The sequence below is a fragment of the Chanodichthys erythropterus genome, chromosome 12 (genome assembly GCF_024489055.1).
Source record: "Chanodichthys erythropterus isolate Z2021 chromosome 12, ASM2448905v1, whole genome shotgun sequence".
In the NCBI taxonomy this organism is placed as follows: domain Eukaryota; kingdom Metazoa; phylum Chordata; class Actinopteri; order Cypriniformes; family Xenocyprididae; genus Chanodichthys; species Chanodichthys erythropterus.
In genome coordinates this window covers 57252105-57267640 of record NC_090232.1, presented here as the reverse complement: position 1 = coordinate 57267640, position 15536 = coordinate 57252105, and the positions used below count along the sequence as shown (strand labels likewise).

Below are 15536 nucleotides of genomic sequence, written 5' to 3'. Positions count from 1 at the left end.
TATAGATGTCTTTAGGCCAGGACTTTTATCACTCATGTGAAGTTTGGGGCAGATCAGACATAGTATGCCCGAGTTACAACAGCTTCCTCTTTCATGGCGAAACATCAGACTTTGTCAGTCCACCACGGACACGCCCTTCAACGAAAACTCAAGATCTTTGATATTTATCATTGCTAAGGTCTTAAGATCAGACTGATGACATCTGATTTTGATCTGATTAAATCTCTATGGAGGAGTTAATCACAGTGTAAAACATGTAATTTCCTGTTGACTGCAGGTGGCGCTATGATTGTAACTGAATATTGTTATGAAGATGTACTCAGGCCAGGACTCTGACAAACAATGTCTGATCTGCCCCAAACTTCACGTTTTATTAGAGTTAAAACAGCTTCCTTTTTCATGGCGAAACATCAGACTTTGTCATGCCGCCACGGACACGCCCTTCAGTGAAAACTCTAGATCTTCGCAATTTAACGTCACAAAGGCCTTTAAATTAGGCTGACCAAAAATGACATTGATCTGATTAAATCTTTAGGAGGAGTTAATCACAGTGTAAAATGTAATTTCCTGTTGCCTACAGGTGGCGCTATGACTGTAACCAAATATTGTTATGAAGATGTCTTCAGGCCAGGACTCTAATAAAACATGTGAAGTTTGGGGCAGATCGGCCATTGTTTGTCAGAGTTACAACAACTTCCTGTTTCATGGCGAAAACATCAAACTTTGTCAGGCCGCCACGGACACACCCTTCAGTGAAAACTCTAGATCTTCGCAATTTAATGTCACAAAGGCCTTTAGATTAGACTGACTAAATATGACATTGATCTGATAAAATTTTGAGATTTCGCTCCAAGAGAATTTTTGTAGGTATTGGGCCTATAAATGTGTGTACCGAATTTCAAAACCCTAGTGAAATGTAGCGAGAGGGGCTGTACGTTAGATGGCGCTATTGAGCCATTTTGCCACGCCCAATTCCGAAACCCATAACAGACGTAAATTTTCACTACTTCTGATGCGTGTGCAAAGTTTCGTGAGTTTTCGAGCACGTTTAGGCCCTCTAAAATGCGATTTACTTTGAAAAAGAAGAAGAAGAAGAAATATAGCTGCGAGCAGCGATGGCGGGCCCAAGCCCGGTGGCTTCAGGGCAACTGTGCACAGCGGGCAATAGGCATTTAAAACGGTTAAACATCAAAGGACTATGTCAAATTCACTCCACATTTACTGCATTAGAAGGTGCCGCTATAGAGCCCCTCCTCCCTGCCCATTTTCAAAGGATTACATGTGCCAAGTTTTAACATTATTCTGATGAATTTTGAAGCAAATCAGGTAAAAATAAGATGGTGATCTCAATGTATGCTGAAAGTGATTTTCTGCTTCCAGTTGGTGGCGCTATAACTGACTCACAATAGTCACATCCATGTGATCGGACTACTACAACCAACACATTCGTGAAGTTTCATAAAGATCAATATATGTATGCAGAAGTTACAACACACTTCCTGTTTCCTTTTTCTCGCCATAAATTCGTTGCCTCGCCATGGTCAAACCGTTCGAGATATCAAAAATCTGCTGGCAATTTTTCATCATAAATGTCTTGACTTCATGCTGACCAAGTTTGGTGGTGATCGGATTAATTGCCTAGGAGGAGTATATCAAATTCCAGAGCATGCGTTTTTCAAACAACCCATAAAAGCTGACTTCCTGTTGAGGTGACGTATAACTTAGAGCACGAAAGTTGTTCGGCGCGATGAGGTCTATATGTGTACCGAGTTTTAGACTTGTATGTGCAAGCGTGTTTCATATATGGACCAAGTTTTCGGGCGCAATTCAAGGGGGCGCTGTCGAGCCCCCCTGCCAAGCCTGGGTACCAGCCTCTGTACGGTTGTCATGGCCGCGGGTTCTGACCCGTGTGCAAAATTTCAAGAGTTTTTGAGCATGTTAAGGGCCCCAAAAACCCCAAAAACTTAGAAAAAAAATAAATAAATATAGCTGCGAGCAGCGATGACGGGCCAAAGCCCGGTGGCACCGCCACCCCGGTTGCTTCAGGTCAGCTGTGCACGGCAGGCAAAGTGCATTTAAAACAATTAAACATAAAAGGACTATGTCAATTTCAAACCACATTTACTGCAGCGGCTGATGCTCCTATGATGACAAACCACAAAAGCCACATGCATGAGATCGTTTAAATTGAGATGACTTTCATGTCACAGAATGTTATAAGTCTATTTCAAATGAGTGCAGAATATCATCATAATCTGAAATGTCTGGGTTTTTTCTCATTGCGAGTTCAGGCTGCATGATTTTAGCCCCGATTTTAGCTTGCAGACAGGTTTTGTGAAATCGCAGACAAATGCCCGAAATCACAGGCAAATCAGTGCTCTGTTATGCGAGTGCTCTGTCACAGTTTCTCCAACCATTTCCTCCTCCATATTCTTCTTTTATTTTTCTTGTTTTCGCTGCAAATCAGCACACAGGCCATTCGTATTGCACGCTTCTTGCGGGTTACCGTTTTTAATAATAAACCCAGTCTCACTTGAGAACTCCGGTCTTGCATGCGTGATATTGCGTTGTTTCCTTGTCACATTTCCCATGGGTTTGGTTGTGAAACATAGTTTGTGTGCCAGACAGAGTTGTCTGCGATTCTTCCTATTCTAAATTCATACAGTGTGAAACCTTCTGTCGCCGATCCATCATGCATTTTGAACACAACAGCGACTGAAAATCGAGCAGTCTGAACTCAAACAACTTCAAGACAAACCCTATAAAAATTCTAGACCAAATTATATACTGTTATTTGTGCAAACTCCACAGTGCTCTGAAATAACTAATCCAGCCAAAATGTGAATCTGTGATTGCTGATGTTGTATAATCCTCACTCTCCTATTCATGTGTTTTTTGACCTCCCTGAGCTGTTGTTTGTGCACCAATCTTATGCACCAAAAGCATGCATTCATTTAATTTTAATATGTGTGGTATAAGATAAAAAATAAAATGGAAAAATAATAAATAATAAATAGAGCCAAATCACAGAACCTGCAAAGACAATTTTAATGTCAGTCTCAGGTATTAAAGGGATAGTTTACCCAAAAATGAAAATTTGATGTTTATCTGCTTACCCCCAGTACATCCAAGATGTAGGTGAATTTGTTTCTTCAGTCGAACGCAAATTATGATTTTTAACTGCAACCGCTGCCGTCTGTCATTCAAATAATAGCAGTGGATAGGAACTTCAACTATAACAGTAAATAAAACTAGCTTAGACAAATCCAAATTAAACCCTGCGGCTCGTGACGACACATTGATGTCCTAAGACACGAAACGATCGGTTTGTGTGAGAAACCGAACAATATTTATATCATTTTTTACCTCTATTACACCACTATGTCCAACTCCGTTCAACTTCCGGTGTGTGAGGTCTGGTCACGTTTTGACAACGGAAGTGATGTCTCGCGCTCATTGAAGTATATGGGTGAGACATCACTTCCGTCATCAGAATGCGTTTTTTGACCTCACTAACAGGAAGCTGAACGAAGTTGGACATAGTGGTGTATTAGATGTAAAAAATGATATAAATACTGCGGTTTCTCACACAAACCGATTGTTTCGTGTCTTAGGACATCAATGTGTCGTCACGAGCCGCAGGGTTTAATTTGGATTTGTCTAAGCTAGTTTTATTTACTGTTATAGTTGAAGTTCCTATCCACTGCTATTATTTGAATGACAGACGGCAGCGGTTGCAGTTAAAAATCATAATTTGCGTTCGACTGAAGAAACAAATTCACCTACATCTTGGATGTACTGGGGGTAAGCAGATAAACATCAAATTTTCATTTTTGGGTGAACTATCCCTTTAATAAGGTTCATGTCTTGAATTTTCTGCTCACTTATGCAAGTTTATTTTAAACAGCCACTTTCATAATCATGTGAAATTTTACAGGTTTTTTTTTTTTTTATAAATTTGAATTATATCAGTAAATAAATAATTCAAACATTTTCATTGTAATTGTTAAAAATAAATAACTCAATATTTAGAAAAAAATAAGACTGTAAAGCATACATATGCATACACAGAGAAAGAAAAGATATATATAGACAGTGTGACACAGACATAGACCCACACACAGACACCCCCTACCCCCACCCACACCCACACACCCACACACACACACACACACACACCCGAATGAGCCTGGGCTAGTATGGGGGAGGACAGAGAGAGAGAGAGGTAGAGAGACAGACAGACTGAGAAGATCATTTTAAACAAACAAACAAAACAAAAAAAAATCTTAATTGTGACAAAGTAGTCTTTGATAATTTTTTTAATATACCTGCACAAACAGTATAATTAAAACAAATTATTTGTTCTATATATATCATAGTGATTATATAGGTTTGACTTATCCAACCCTGTTTTAAAAATAGGTATATGCTGCCCTATAGTTGTTACTCTATGTATGACATTAATTATATTTGACTGAAAAATTTATTAATCTGCCTATTTTTAATTACACATGCTTTTTGAATTGGAAGAAAATGAATAAAATGTGTTTATTTCAAACATCTATATTATTCTATATATAAATTGATTGTGTATAGTGTTTTTTTAATAGAGAATATGAGTCATTCCGTTTTCTTTTTTTATACATTACTTCAATCTATTACCATGGCAAGACGGTTCGAGATATCCATTATCCGTTTTCAATTTAACATCTTCAATGTCTTAGCAACATGTAACAAATGTTTGGTCTGAATTGAATCTGAACTCGTTAGAAGTAGTAGTTTAAAATTCAGAGCCTGTTTTATCAAAAAATCCACATTCAAACCAAAATAGCAGACTTCCTGTTGGTCGCAGCTAATGACTGTAAATTAGAAAATTATTCGGCTTAATGAGAACAATAAGTGTACCGAGTTTGGTGACTGTAGGATAAACTAACCCCCCCACTTTTGTCAAAAGGTGGCGCTATAAAGGCCCTGCTCCCCACCCGTTTCTACGGTTTTGCCCATGTCTGCTGGTTGATATCTCTGATGTGTGCATTGAGTTTCATGCAATTTGAAGCATGTTAAGAGTCTCAAAAGCTCCCAAAACTAATATTAAAGTTCGATGCGTTGCCATGGCAACAGTGTTTGTGATATCACTATTCTTTTCAAAGGTCTAGATTCACCATGTCTTAACATTATTCTGGTGAAGTTTGAAGCAAATCGGATAAAAATAAGATGGTGATCTCAAAGCATTTTGAAAGTGACACTCTCTGCTATCAGTTGGTGGCGCTATAACTTTGACTTACAATAGTCACATCCATGTGATCGGACTACTACAACCAACACACTCGTGAAGTTTCAAGATCAATATATGTATGCAGACGTTATAACACATTTCCTGTTTCCTTTTTCTCGCCATAAATTTGTTGCCTCACCACGGCCAAACCGTTCGAGATATCAAAAATCCGCTGGCAATTTTTCATCATCAATGTCTTGACTTCATGCTGACCAAGTTTTGTGTTTCTCCTAGGAGGAGTATATAAAATTCCAGAGCATGCGTTTTTCAAACAACCCTTAATAGCTGACTTCCTGTTTAGGTGGCGTTTAACTTAGAGTACGAAAGTTGTTCGGCCCGATGAGGTCTATATGTGTACCGAGTTTTATACTTGTATGTGCAAGCGTGTTTGATATATAGACCATGTTTTCGGACCCCATTCAAGGGGGCGCTGTCGAGCTCCCCTGCCACGCCCGGGTACCAGCTTCTGCCCGGCCCTGTTGGCCGCGGATTCCAATGTGTGTGCAAATTTTCAAGAGTTTTCGAGCATGGTAAGGGCCCCAAAAATGCCCGAATAGTCGGAAAAAAAAATGTAAATAATAATAATAATTAAAGCTGCAAGCAGCGTTGAGAGGGCCCTCGCACCCGGGCTCACCGCCACCCGTTGTCCTCAGGAAAACAGTGAACAGTGGGCGTCATGCATTTAAGTGAGTGAATACAGGATAATTATGCCAAAGTCATTTCGAAATGCCACACTTCCTGCGGCCAACAGGTGGCGCTTTCACCGTAACTGAATTTTGCCATGTTGATGTCTTCAGGCCAGGACTATCATTGAACACGTGAAGTTTGAAGAAGATCGGACATTGTATGCCTGAGTTACAACAACTTCCTGTTTCTTTCGTGGCGTTAATCGCATAAATTAGCACTCAGCCAAGTGTTGCATGATTTAACGTGGCTCTAGCATGTTTGGTACTTCGTAGCATGATGAAATGTGACTCTGGTAGTGAATTACATTGTGAAGCATGCCATTTCCTGTTGCCAGCAGGTGGCGCAATGACTAACTAAATATTGTCATATAGATGTCTTTAGGCCAGGACTCTTATCACACATGTGAAGTTTGGGGCAGATCGGACATTGTATGCCTGAGTTACAGCAGCTTCCTCTTTCATGGCGAAACATCAGACTTTGTCAGGCCGCCACAGACACGCCCTTCAGTGAAAACTCAAGATCTTTGAAATTTATCATCGCTAAGGTCTTGAGATTACACTGACATCATTTGATGTTGATCTGGTTAAATCTCTATGAGGAGTTAATCACAGAATAAAACATGTCATTTCCTGTTGCCTGCAGGTGGCGCTATGACTGTAACTGAATATTGTTATGAAGATGTGTTCAGGTTAGGACTCTAATAAAGCATGTGAAGTTTGGGGCAGATCCGACATTGTTTGTCTGAGTTACAACAACTTCCTTTTTCATGGCGAAGACATCAAACTTTGTCAGGCCGCCACGGACACGCCCTTCAGTGAAAACTCTAGATCTTCGCAATTTAACGTCACAAAGGCCTTTAGATTAGACTGACCAAAAATGACATTGATCTGATTAAAGCTCTAGGAGGAGTTCATTAAAGTACAATGTCTGGAAATGGCAAAAACTGCACAAATTTTGCAAAGAAAATTAAAAATATCTGACTTCCTGTTGGTTTTCAGATTTCACTCCAAGAGACTTTTTTTTGTATTGGGCTGTTAGATGTGTGTACCTAATTTCATACCTGTACATGAAACATAGTGTCAGGGGCACTTAGTTGAAATTTTTTAGGTGGCGCTATCGAGCCATTTTGCCACACTTAATTCTGAAATCTATATCAGACGTAAATTTTCACCACTTCTGACGCATCTGCAAAGTTTCATGAGTTTTCGAGTATGTTTCAGCCCTCAAAAAAGTGATTCACCTTACATGGCGAAACATCAGACTTTGTCGGTCCGCCATGGACACGCCCTTCAACGAAAACTCAAGATCTTTGCAATTTAACATCTCAAAGGCCTTAAGATTAGACTGGCCATATTATGATGTTGATCTGGTTTAATCTCTATGAGGAGTTAATCCCAGTGTAAAACATGTAATTTCCTGTTGCCCCCAGGTGGCGCTATGACTGTAACTGAATATTGTCATATAGATGTCTTCAGGTCAGGACTCAAATAAAACATGTGAAGTTTGGGGCAGATCAGACATTGTATACCCGAGTTAAAACAACTTCCTGTTTCATGGCGAAACATCAAAATTTGCCAGGCCGCCACGGACACGCCCTTCAGCAAAAACTCTAGATCTTCGCAATTTAACATCTCAAAGGCCTTTAGATTAGACTGACCAAATATGATGTTGATCTGATTTAAGCTCTAGGAGGAGTTCGTTAAAGTACAACATGTGGAAATGGCAAAAACTGCCAAAATTTTGTAGAGAAAATTCAAAATATCTCACTTCCTGTTGGGTTTACAAACTTTGCACCCAGGGGCTTTTTTGTAGGTATTGGGCTGTTACATCTGTCTGCCGAATTTCATAACTGTACGTGAAACGTAGCACGAAGGGCGCTTAATTGAAATTTTGTAGGTGGCGCTATCGAGCCATTTTGCCACACCTAATTCTGAAACCCATATCAGATGTAAATTTTCACCACTTTTGATGCGTGTGCAAAGTTTCATGAGTTTTTGAGAAAGTTTAGGCCCTCAAAAATGCGATTCATTTTGGAGAAGAAGAATAATTGGCTGAGCAATTCCAGTAGGGTCCTCACACCATCGGTGCTCGGGCCCTAATAATAATAATAATAATAATAATAATAATAATAATAAACGGAGCAATTCCAATAGGGTCCTCACACCATCGGTGCTCAGGCCCTAATAATAATAATAATAATAAATATAGCTGCAAGCAGCAATTACGGGGCCAAGCACAAAAATGGCACAAGAAGCCAGCCAACATGACCGTGAGCATCAGACCAACAGCAGCAGTGAGCAATTAGGAAAAAAAAGTTATTAGCATTTTTGTCAATTTTGTTATAACTTTTGACCACAAGGTGGTGCTGGTCCGAAACTTCTCAGGCTCCTTCAGGGCATTGTCCTGATGAACCATACCAAATTTATGAATTTTGGTCAAACCCATCAGAAGTTATAAGCAAAAACAGCCATTTTTCATATCTCCACTCCAGTAGGTGGCGCTGTGCTGAAACATTGTATGATGCCTCAGGTCATGCTTGTGATGATACGTACCAAGTTTGGTCTGAATATGATAAAGCATTGTAGAGATACCGCTTCAAGGGTAATTTTTGAATCACATCTCAAATTCTTTGCTCCGGTATACGAAAACGGTTTGACTTATCGACTTGAAATCCATAACTTTTTGTCGGCATGGTCTGAAGATGACACGGTTCAATTTTGGTGAAAATTGGAGCAACGGTCTAGGAGGAGTTCGAAAAAGTAGGTTTTTGAAGAAAAACAATATGGCGGACAGGAAGTTTAGCTGACTATAGCAAATGTGATATCTATGTTCTCAGCATGACCCAAGGAATCTACTGAGACCAGTTTTGTAAATTTTGTTATAACTTTTGACCACAAGGTGGCGCTGTGCCGAATCTTCTCAGGCTCCTTCAGGGCACTGTGCTGATGACCCATACCAAGTTTTGTAAAGATACGTTAATGCGTTCGTAAAATACAGCATTTTAGCACAAAATTCAAAATGGCCGACGGCCAAAATGGCCGCTATGGGAAAATTGGATATCATTCGACTCGGCATGATTCCCCGAATCCAACGAGACCAAATTTATGATTTTTGGACAAACCCATCAGAAGTTATAAGCAAAAATACCCATTTTTCATATCTCCGCACCAGTAGGTGGCGCTGCGCCGAAACACTGCATGGTACCTCAGGTCATGCTTGTGATGACATGTACCAAGTTTGGTCTGAATACGATAAAGCGTTGCGGAGATATAGCCTTACTTCTGTTTTCGCAAGCACTACGTACAATTCGTTCGTGAGTTTTTCGAAAACGGTTTGAGGAATCAACTTGAATTCCATAACTTTTTGTCAGCATGGACTGAAGATGATCTGATTCAATTTTCATGAAAATCGGAGTAACGGCCTAGGAGGAGTTCGAAAAAGTAAGTTTTTCAGAAAATTCAAAATGGCGGAAAAATTTTCATGACGGAAAATGACGTCATAGGGTGCGATCGATTTGTCTTGACCCAAGGAAAAAAGAATTTTGTTTCTAGCCCTTATGGTTCAAAAGTTATTAACATAAACATAAGTGCAACTTTGGACAGCTGGTGGCGCTAGAGGGATTGAGATAGAGACTCCAAATTTGCTGTGGACAAAGGTCAGACTGTCCTCTAACTGTGTGCCAAATTTCACAACTTTCCCGCAAGCGGTTCTATGGGTTGCCATAGACTTCAAGAGCGGAAGAAGAAGAAGAAGAATAATAATAATAAAAAAAAAAAAAAAAAAAAAGAACGCCAACAATAACAATAGGTGCCTCCGCACCTTCGGTGCTTGGCCCCTAAAAATAATAATAATAATAATAATAATAATAATAATAATAATAATAAACGGAGCAATTCCAATAGGGTCCTCACACCATCGGTGCTCGGGCCCTAATAATCCTAAAGAAAACAATAGGGCCCTCAGCCCCTTATGGGGCTTTGGCCCTAAATATAAAAGCCTGGTGGCACCGCCACCCCGGTGGCTTCAGGTCAACTGTGCACAGCAGGCAATGGGCATTTAAAATGGTTAAACATAAAAGTACTATGTCAATTTCACACCACATTTACTGCAGCAGCTTTTACTTCAAACTTCAGCCATGTTTTTAGTGTTTTTGGTCCAAACAGCATTTTATTAACTCTTAACCATTTCAACTACCAGAAGACTGCTATTACACTACAATTGTCCACTATAGATCAAGTTTTAGAATAACAAATATTTTCGTACATATATTTCCCTGTCAGCTTGCCTCCTTTAAGATGACAAATACATGATTTTTTTTTACTCCTACTGCTACTACCTTATTAAATTTATACACATATTTCTTTCAAACCATATTAAGGCTGTGCACTATAAGTAAATGCTGTGTTATACCAAACTATTATTTTAACATTTCATAATATTTACAAATAAATAACTACACACAAAATATTGCATTGTACCCTAAACAATGCAGTTTTATTTTCCAAGTTTTAAAGTTCATTAAAAATCATACAATGAAAACATAGAATCAATCCACTTTAATCAGAGACTAACAGCTCTTATCTTTTTACTGATCTGAAGTATAGTACCTTCATTTTGAGTTCATCCAGGTTCAATTACTAAACATACAATCGTAATTTAATTTAAATCAAACAATGAGTGCAAAATATCATCCTAATCTGCCATGTCTGTGTTTTTTCTCAGACAAACCCTAATAAAATTCTAGAGCAAATTACATACTGTTATTTGTGCAAACTCCACCGTGCTCTGATAAATCTAATTTAGCCTTAATGCAAATGTCTGTGATTGCTGATGTTGTATCCACCTTATTCCAATGCCCAATGACGCTTTGACTGTTTACAGTTTAACGGAAATTACTCCCATAATTCGTGCAGTGATAGACACTATGATCTTTTTAAACTGGGTACAATAAGATGACATTATTCTACTCACCCTTCAACCACTGAATAATAAATAGACATTTAAAAGTGTGAAAGCATCAACAACGTAATTTCAACAAGCCATGTAAAGGTGTGATTTTTTCCACAGTAATAACGGATGGGTTGAACATATACTATAGTGATATATATATATATATGCATTATGTAATACATTGCCTTAATAAAAAAGGTCATGAACTTCAGCATTGTGTGATAATATTTCAAAGTGATTTTCATTTTAATAAATTGTATTTACCTGTTAAACAAACCTGGAAAGAGACGTGAGGCTTTGAGGAGATTCTTTGTGCTTTCAAGTGAATTATTAATGGGATGTATTGTAAATTATATAGAGAGAACAGACCACAAATGTACATTATATGCTGTCCTTTTTCATACTATTACAGCAGTATGCAAAGAGACAAAATAAAATATTCTGGAGGATAGAAAGCAGCTGCTGAAAAGAGCTCTTGCCATAGATATTTTTGTTGTAACATATTACATTACCAAGCGTTATGTCATTCTCATGATGCCTGAAAATAAAACATGAAAGAAATTGACAGCTGATTCAGTCAAGCTGACAGATAAGCTTTAATTGTAGGGCAACCATATGATTTGAAACGACAAGTTTTACGTTTTTTTGAATGGAATTTCACCAAACCGGAAGTGGAACCCATAATTTAAAATGCAGTAGGCTAGTCAGGAATAAGGCTAGTCAATAATCCTCACACTTCATGTTTTTGACCTCCCTGAGCTATTGTTTGTGCCCCAATCTTATGCACCAAAAGCATGCTTTTGCAGTGTGTTTTTATATTTGAATTAACCCTAATTATCAAACTAATAATGTAATAATATGTTGTCAGTGGCCTACAAATGAACTGGCCTGATTAGCTGCTTCAGATGTGTTTGAGTAAGGGTTGGGAATAAACTCTTAAGCACAGTGAGTCTGCAATAAAAGGGTTAAATAACTGGCTGTAAAACTCTCTCTGTCTCTCACTTTCACTCACACACACAGAGGGAGGAGGGAGGGGGACTGAGACCCTACGTCTAAGAGAGCTTAAGAAAAATCCACATTTAAACCAAAATATCTGACTTCCTGTTGGTCAGAGCTAATGACTGTAAATGAGAAAGTTGTCCAGTTTAATGAGAACAATAAGTGTTCCGAGTTTGGTGACTGTAGGTTAAACTAAACCCCCCACTTTTGTCAAAAGGTGGCGCTGCAGAGCCCCTTCTCCCCGCCTGTTTCTAAGGCTTTATCCATATCTACTGTATAACAATAATGATATGTGTGTCGAGTTTCATCCAATTTGAAGCATTGTAACGGCTTCAAAAACGCCCAAGAATATTATAAAAGTTTGACGTGTTGCCAAGGCAACTACGTTTGAGATATCACAATTCTTTTCAAAGGTCTACATCTGCCATGTTTTGACATTATTGTGGTGAAGTTTGAAGCAAATCGGATAAAAATAAAATGGTGATCTCAAAGCATTTGGAAAGTGACACGCTTCCTGCTGCCAGTTGGTGGCAGTATAACTTTGACTCATAATAGTCACATCCATGTGATCGGACTATTACAACCAACACACTCGTGAAGTTTCATAAAGATCAATCAATGTATGCAGAAGTTATAACATTTCCCGTTTCCCTTTTCTCGCCATAAATTCGTTGCCTCGCCATGGCCAAACCGTTCGAGATATCAAAAATCCGCTGGCAATTTTTCATCATCAATGTCTTGACTTCATGCTGACCAAGTTTGGTGGTGATCGGAATAATCTCCTAGGAGGAGTATATCAAATTCCAGAGCATGAGTTTTTCAAACAACCCTTAATAGCTGACTTCCTGTTGGCGTGGCATTTAACTTAGAGTACGAAAGTTGTTCGGCCCGATGAGGTCTATGTGTGTACCGAGTTTTATACTTGTATGTGTAAGCGTGTTTGATACATAGACCATGTTTTCGGACCCCATTCAAGGGGGCGCTGTCGAGCCCCTCTGCCACGCCCGGGTACCAGTTTTTGAGTTTGTTAAGGACCCCAAAAACCCCAAAAACGTGGGAAAAAAAAAAAATAATAATAATCCTAAAGAAAACAATAGGGCCTTCAGCCCCTTATAAGGCTTTGGCCCTAATAATAATAATTCTAAAGAAAACAAAAGGGCCTTCAGCCCCTTACAGGGCTTTGGCCCTAATAATCCTAAAGAAAACAATAGGGCCTTCAGCCCCTTACGGGGCTTTGGCCCTAAATATAGCTGCAAGCAGCAATTACGGGGCCAAGCAAAAAAGGCACAACAAACCAGCCAACATGACTGGGAGCATTAGACCAGCTGCAAGTTTGAGCAATTAAAAACCTATTAAGATCATTTAAGGCAAAGGTGTTGGAAAATGATATATACAGTCAATAATAAAGATTTACTGGTTTATCACTTTCGACCAATAGGTGGAGCTGTGACCAAATGAATGTGGTATGGTCAGAATGAGGTGACAATGACACTCGCTAAGGATATGACTCCCATAAAAATAAATCAACCAGATCAAAATTTATAAGCATATGAATAAAAACACTAGGTGGCACTGGAACTACTCAGACTCCTTCAGGGCCTTGTGCTGATCACCCATACAGAGTTTCGTAACGATACGCTGATGCGTTCATAAAATACAGGATTTTAAAACAAAATTCAAAATTGCAGATGGCCAAAATGGCCGACATGAGAAAATTGGATATCATTCGACTCGGCATGATGCTCCGAATTGAAAAAAGACCAACTTTATGATTTTTGGACAAACCTATCTGAAGCTATAAGCAAAAATGATGGCTATTTTTGCTATTTTATATCTCCAGACCAGTAGGTGGCGTTATGACGAAACTCAGCATGTAGGCTCTGGTCTTGCTTGGAATGATATTTATGAATTTTGGTCTAAATATGATAAAGCATTGCAGAGATACAGCCATGAGTCCAAATTGGGTGCTCAGCGTTAAATTATTTTGCGGGATTCAGGAGTCTAAGGTCATGACTCTTTTGAATATAAGTCAACCACAGTCAAAGTGATAAGCATTTGAATATTTGATTTTACCACTAGGTGGCGCTAGTCCGAAACTTCTCAGGCTCATTCAGGGCATCGTGCTGATGACCAATACAGAGTTTTGTGACAATATGCTAATGCGTTCATAAAATACAGCATTTTAGCACAAAATTCAAAATGGCCGACAGCCAAAATGGCTGATATGGTAATATTGGTTATCAATCGACTCGGCATGATTCCCCGAATCTCATTCAGGCGTAATAATCAAGGAACTTTGCTGCCGTATCATGGCTGCAGCAGGCGAAATGATATTACGCAGCGTCTCTCACATACGTCTCCATGGTTGCAAGGCACATTCCCAGTGCAAGCAGGGGCTCACGGGTGCTGCGTAATATCATTGCACTGCTGCAACCATGGAACGGCAGCAAAGTTCCTTGATTATTACGCCTGAATGAGAGTATAGTTCCTAGCCATATCAGCCTAGAAAATCGCAACTTTTTATTTTCCGTCGGTCTTAATACACGATTTAACTACAGAAGAGTCAAGTTTTAAATAGGAAAAATATCAAAACTCTTTGGTCATTTTTAAGCGCGATGCTAACGGTCTAATCAGATTCAATTAACTATGCTAAGCTATGCTAAAAGTGGTACCGCCAGAACCGGATATCGGCTGAATGTATTCGAAAACGGTAAAACTCAACTGTTTAACTCTAGGGGAGTTGGAAAATGAGCCTATTTTCAAAAAAAGTGGAGTGTTCCTTTAAATTCGTTGCTCCGGTATACAAAAACGGTTTCGACTTGAAATCCATAAATTTTTTGTCGACATGGTCTGAAGATGATACGGTTCGATTTTGGTGAAAATCGAGGTGAAAACAGTCTAGGAGGAGTTCGAAAAAGTAGGTTTTTAAAGAAAAACAATACAGCGGACAGGAAGTTCTGCTAACTATGGCAAATTTGATATCTATGTTCTCAGCATGACCCACGGAATCGACTGAGACCAGTTTCATTATAATCGGTTAATATAAACAAAAGTTATTAGCATTTTTGTAAATTTTGCTATAACTTTTGACCACAAGGTGGCGCTGTGCCGAAACTTCTCAGGCTCCTTCAGGGCATTGTCCTGATGACCCATACCAAGTTTCATAACAATACGCTAATGCGTTCGTAAAATACAGCATTTTAGCACAAAATTCAAAACGGCCGACAGCCAAAATGCCTGAAATTTACGATTTTTGGCCAAACCCATCAAAAGTTATAAGCAAAAATACCCATTTTTCATATCTCCGCAACAGTAGGTGGCGCTGCGCCGAAACGCTGCATGATACCTCAGGTCATGCTTGTGATGCCATGTACCAAGTTTGGTCTGAATATGATAAAGCATTGCGGAGATACAGCCTTACTTCTGTTTTCGCAAGCACTACGTACAATTCGTTTGCGAGTTTTTCGAAAACGGTTTGAGGAATCAACTTGAATTCCATAACTTTTTGTCAGCATGGTCTGAAGATGATCTGATACAATTTTCATGAAAATCGGAGTAACGGCCTAGGAGGAGTTCGAAAAAGTAAGTTTTTCACAAAATTCAAAATGGCGGAAAAATTTTCATG

At 39.0% G+C, this 15536-nt stretch overlaps 1 protein-coding gene and 1 long non-coding RNA gene across 8 annotated transcripts in view; one reads left to right on the top strand and one right to left on the bottom strand.

The window, feature by feature from the left end:
- LOC137032195 (MSL complex subunit 3-like) overlaps positions 1–15536 on the bottom strand; it is a 435464-nt gene that overhangs the window by 406759 nt on the left and 13169 nt on the right. The window lies entirely within an intron of this gene.
- The window catches only part of LOC137032197 (uncharacterized), a 28714-nt gene that overhangs the window by 4942 nt on the left and 8236 nt on the right, over positions 1–15536 (top strand). The window lies entirely within an intron of this gene.